We start from the raw sequence: 6,343 nt of genomic DNA, 5'->3' as shown, positions 1-6,343 counted from the left end.
GAAATTGCTTTATCGGTTTATACTTGGGATCAACATTAAGAGTGTGCTCAGTGAGTTCCCTCGGCACACCTGGCATGTCAGAAGGCTTCCATGCAAAAATGTCCCGATTCTCAAGGATGAACTCAATGAGCGCGCTTTCCTATTTAGGGTCCAAGTTGGCACTGATAGTGAACTGCTTGGACGAATCGCCGGGCACGAAGTCAACAAGCTTGGTCTCAGGCGCTGATTTGAACTTCAGATCTGAATCATGCTCCGTAGTTGGCTTCTTCAAAGGGGTCATGTCCGCCGGATCAACATTGTCCCTATAATATTTTAACTCTTCCGTGGCACAAACCGACTCTGCATAGGCCGCATCACCTTCCTCACATTCCAAAGCAATCTTGCGGCTCCCATGAACCGTTATTGTCCCTTTGTGACCCGGCATCTTGAGCTGCAAATAGATATAACAGGGCCGTGCCATGAATTTGGCATAAGCCGGCCGCCCAAACAAGGCGTGATATGGGCTCCGGATCTTCACCACCTCAAAGGTTAGTGTCTCGGATCGGGAATCATGCTCGTCCCCAAAAGCCACCTCCAGGGCTATCTTACCCAGAGGATATGCTGATTTGCCAGGCACCACACCATGGAACACCCTATTAGACGGTCTAAGATCCTTGTCTGTTAGCCCCATGCGGCGGAATGTCTCATAGTACATGATGTTAATACTGCTCCCTCCATCCATGAGTACCTTGGTGAATTTATAACCTCCCACCTGAGGGTCTACCACTAATGCCAACTGGCCCAGATTGTCAACCCGGGGGGGGGGGGGGTGATCCTCCCTGCTCCATACGATAGGCTGCTCCGACCAGCGTAAATAACGCGGTACGGCCGGTTCAACAGAGTTCACTGCTTGCTTATGAAGTTTCCGGTCACGCTTATCCGAGCTAGTTGTGAAAACGTGATACTGCCCATTGTTCAACTATTTTGGCTGGCTCTGATAACCCGACCGCTACTGCTGCTGCTGTTGGTTGTAACCCCCTTGACCGTTCTGATTATCCTGGTTATTATTACCGCCCTGATTGAAACCTGAACCGGAAGCTCCATCGTGACCCGGCCCATGGAAACCGGATCCTGAGCCACCACCTGACCCACTGTCATACCGGAAGGCATTAGAGTTTTTAAATTCCTGCATAATGTAACAATCCTTTCAAAGGTGGTTAGCCGGCGCCTCCTTCGTCCCGTGTTTTGGGCAAGGCTGATTCATCAAATAGTTTAAGCGATCCGGGTTAGGATTTGGAGCCCCATTACGATTCGCCGCTTTACCTCTGCGCCGCTGACCCTTGTCCTGCGCATTAGTGTTAGCCACAAAGTCCATGCTGCCATCCGCCTTACGCTTGCCTCCGTTTCCATGGCCTGCCGGTTTGTATTGATGCCCCTTAGAGTTGCTATTCTTTTTTCCCTTCCCTGCTTCGTCATCGTCAGTCTCGGGATCCTTGGTACTATCAGAATCAGCATACTTCACTAAAGCGGCCATGAGAGTTCCCATGTCATTACAGAACCGCTTCATACGCCCCAACTTCTGCTTTAGAGGTTTAAACCGGCAGTTGCCCTCCAGGGTTAAGATCGCAGAGTCAGCATTGATCCTGTCAGACGAGTGCAAGACTTCAGAAACGCAGCGTACCCAATGGGTTGTTGACTCTCCGTCCTCCTGAACACAAGCCGCCAAGTCTACTATGGACTTAGGCTGCTTACACGTATCTTTGAAATTCTGGATAAACCGGGTCCGCAACTGGGCCCATGAACTGATAGAATTAGGTGGCAGGCTCTTCAACCAAGTACGGGCTGTGCCTCCAAGCATCATGGTGAAGTACTTTGCACACGCGGTCTCATCCACATCCAACATCTCCATTGCCATCTCATAACTCTCTACCCACGCTTCTGGAGATAAATCAGCGGTGTAATTTGGCACCTTGCGCGGGCCCTTGAAGTCCTTGGGCAGGCGTACATTGCGTAAAGCGGGGACTAAACAGGGCACTCCCAAGCTAGATGCGACCCCTGGCCCGGCAGAGGTGGTAAGACAAACCGGTGTAAGCTGATCCGCCTCGTTCTGTGCTGCTAACTCGGCCTCCCTTCGTGCCCGGGCCCGGTCCACTACATCCTGAGCATCGTGAACACCACCGGCCGGGTTATTGCCACGGGCTGCTTCATGGCCCCGCGCATTGCTTGATATGGCCGGTTCATCCAGGCACCTACTATAGCTCCGGCTTGGACGAGGTGTGGAATGAATCCGATCGCGGCTGTATGAATATGCCTCCTGTTGAATCAAAGCGGTCCGGAGAAGTTCCTTAACCCGGCGTGTCTCTATTGCTTGCGGAGAGTCTCCTTCGACCGGGATAGCTTCTAATCACGCAGCAGCTACGACAAGATTGTCCATATGATTAGAATAATGACCCAGAGGTGTCTGGACCGGTGGAGGAATCACAATGTTCTGCCGAGGAGGTTCCATCAGGCGGGGTTGGACCGTCGCTCCTGGCCCTGGTGCCTCGACCCGGTTTACCGCCAGGTGCCCTGGCGGATTACTGGTTCCAGCTCCCGGAGTGTGAAAGAGATTTCGAGGGTCGAACCCTAATGGCAGGCGTGATCTGTGCTTCCGCTTCAAGACTTCCTGTGATGCGTTCCGGTCTAGCATGAGCTTATAGGCCTGGGCGTCGGCCCGCTCTGCAGCCATCCTGTCTTTCTCTGCTGCCAGGTCGGCTTTGGCTTGTACGATCTGCTCTCTCACCTTCGCAACCTCTGCATCATGGGCCTCCTGATCCGCCGGATTGGCCTCTGCCATAAGTACAACTAGTGCATCAAATAGGTCAGATAGAACTTGAACTGGTGGGCGCACAAGGCCTCCTGCCCCTGCTGCCGCTGCCGCTGCTGATCCGGAGAACATTGCTGCTGTGGTCGAGGAGTGATTCGCCGCCTGCGTACCGACCATGAATATTCCAACCCGGTTGATCTGCTCAGGGGGGTCCGGAATACTGTTGCCATCAGAACAGCCCCTAATCTGGTCGTCTTGCAACTGGTACAATGATTCGGTCTCTCCGGTTGAGGACTCGTCGCCGGAATAGACGACGGTCTCGCTACCGTATTCTGACTCGTCCCCATGCTCTCCTCCGTGGATGACTCCCACGAAGGCACGCTTCACGGCCGGTTTAACCTGGGTAGATCTCGCACCCTGAGCCGTCTCGACGAGGTCGGTGCGAATGTCCGGCTCAGGCCCAGGCTCACCAATCTTGCCGATAAAAACGTGTATGCCACCAAAGGGGACCCGGTACCCGTACTCGATCGAGCCGGCTTCAGGACCCCATCCTGCATCGTCGATGTAGAGCTTGCCGTGACGACTCTTGGTCATCCGGCCCACAGCATAGCCTTCGAGTCCTTTGAGCTTGCCCTCCAAGATCATCAAACCGTCGTGCGATAGCCCCACGGTGGGCGCCAACTATCGTGGATTTGTCACGACAGATGTCCTTGTGAAAGGACTTAGTCGTGGAGCCATCGCTACGGGTTAACTTAAAGGGGTTAAAGCGGACACAAAGACACAAAGGTTTATACTAGTTCAGCCCCTTCGATGAAGGTAAAAGCCTACATCTAGTTGTGATGGAATTGATGTGGTTTCGATGGCTAGGGAGCAAACAAGCTTCGCCTAGGCTCGAGTTGTTGTTGTTTCTCCTTGAACCGCCGCCGGGTCATCCCCTTATATACACGGGTGACGCCCGTCGGTCCACAGAGTCCCACACCGGTTCATACTCGTATCCCGGTTGGTCTCTCTCTATTCCTAACTTACAATGCAAGTTTACATATCAAGCCAGTTTACGGCTACAGGTTCTAAACCGACTACAGGCCTTGGGCCTTCATCTGCTTAATCACCTTTATACTACTAATGAAGCTAACCCGGCCCGGGTAGGCCGGTTCACACCTAGTAGTAATATCCCCAACACTTTGCGAGAATCAGGGCTAGTCAATTCGCTCTTTGGCTGCCAGGCAGCGGAATCCGTCCAAAAAAGCTAAACCAAATGGGGCCATAGTAATCTACTAAGACATGCTAGCCGGGAAAGCAATTTATTCATACCATATCACCTTCCACCGTGCTAATAGACATGTGAAACAATGGTGATAAGAAGCTTTAAAAACAGATAATGGATTTATATTCAAACTACGTGAGCAACAAACTAAAATTGAATCACAAAGAATGAATGGCGTCTGAAATGAAATTATGACCTATAATAAGCATATTAAATAGAGATAATTTAGTTATGAATTGAATGCCAATCACCATGACACAAAATAAAAAATTGCAAGTAGCACAAAGAAGTGTTGCCTTTTGCAACCTAAAGAAGCAGAGTAAACCACTACCAAGTAATACATGCATAACTCTTTATTTTTATTGAATATATAGTGGACAATACTTAGCACAGAACATTAATAAAAAAACACTTAGCACAAATGTGGCATATTGGAATATTAGCACTTATGGTAGCTTGCAATGAAATAACTGGTTTTAGACTTAGAAGTAAGAAATATTTATTTGGCAACAACTTTTTGATTGAAAACCAAGTCCTATTTGTTAATTAAGACTAACTACGGTTTCCACATTATCATCATAACTGACAGATAATTGTTGAAATTATAGTGAGATGGAAAGTAAGGAGCTTACATTTAAAGTTTTGATTGAGTAACTAGAGAACCCTGCAATACATTGATACGTCTCCAACGTGTCTATAATTTTTTATCGTTCCATGCTGTTATATTATCATTCTTGGATTATTTACAATCATTTTATAGCAACTTTATATCATTTTTGGGACTAACCTATTGACATAGTGCCTGAGGGAGTCCTGGAATAGGGGGTATCTGGACAGTCGGACTGTGTACAACGTCCGGACTATTAAAGCGTGAAGATACAAGACTCAAGACTTCGGCCCGTGTCCGGATGGGACTTTCCTTGGCATGGAAGGCAATCTTGGCGATCCAGATATTATATTTCCTTCCTTGTAACCGACTCCACGTAAACCCTAGCCCTCTCCGATGTCTATATAAACCGGAGAGGTTGGTCCTTAGGAGGCCGATCACAATTACATTCATACCATCATAGGCTAGCTCCTAGGGTTTAGCCTCTACGATCTCGTGGTAGATCTACTCTTGTACTACCCATATCATCAATATTAATCAAGCAGGAAGTAGGGTTTTACCTCCATCGAGAGGGCCCGAACCTGGGTAAAACATATGTGTCCCTTACTTATTGTTACCATCAGCCTTGACGCACAGATCGGGACCCCCTACCCGAGATCCGCCGGTTTTGACACCGACATTGGTGCTTTCATTGAGAGTTCCTCTGTGACGTCACCGTCAGGCTCGATGGCTCCTTCGATCGTTATTAACGATGCTGCCCACGGTGAGACTTTCCTCCCTAGACAGATCTTCGTGTTCGGTGGCTTCGCGCTGCGGGCCAATTCGCTTGGCCACTTGGAGCAGATCGATAGCTATGCTCCTGGCCCTCAAATAGGGTTCAGAAACCTGAACCACACGACCGATACCCGAGGAGACTTGATCTTCAGCGGATTCGGGCCAGCGCCAGAAGTGCTAAACAGTCACGATGAGCACGGCTTAGACCTGCTGTCAGACGTTGCTTGCGATATCATCCCGGCAGAAGCCCCGGACCGAAATCCGGGACAGGTTGCGTTGCCTAAAGACGGAGGGCTGGACCCCGCCCCACAGGCCGTACCCTCATCGGCGATGGAGCCGAACACATGCTTCACTTTTGAGGAAACCGGTGACCCCGGGCCCCTGGACTCGTGTCCGGTTGTAGGCTCCAGCCCGTGCGTCCCCGGGCCCGCTGATCCCGGTTGGGCTCCGGTGATGGAGTTCACCGTAGCGGACATCTTCCAACACTCACCCTTCGACGACATACTAAACTCATTCAATACCCTCTCTTTGACAGAGAATCTCGGGCCGAATTATATCCGGCTCGAGTGCGAAGCAGGCAACGAAGACATTCGTTGCCCACCCACCACCCACTTCATAGCCACGGTTGATGATTTAACCGCCGTGCTGGACTTCGACTCCGAAGGCATCGACGGTATGGACGATGATGCAGGAGAAGACTCAGAATCTATGAGGTGCCGAATTCACGCCTCACCACATGACATATACATGGTGGATACGCCCAAGGAAGGCGACGGTGGCAATCCGAAAGATAACACCCCTGGACAAAAACCAAAGCGACGGCGCAGACGCCGTTCCAAATCCGGCAACAGTAACAATATCAGCAAGAGTGCTAGAAGAATGGATACTCCGGTCAACCCCGATGGCAATAATG

This window comes from Triticum aestivum, chromosome 6B (genome assembly GCF_018294505.1).
Source record: "Triticum aestivum cultivar Chinese Spring chromosome 6B, IWGSC CS RefSeq v2.1, whole genome shotgun sequence".
In the NCBI taxonomy this organism is placed as follows: Eukaryota; Viridiplantae; Streptophyta; class Magnoliopsida; order Poales; family Poaceae; genus Triticum; species Triticum aestivum.
Note: the sequence above shows the minus strand (reverse complement) of the source record.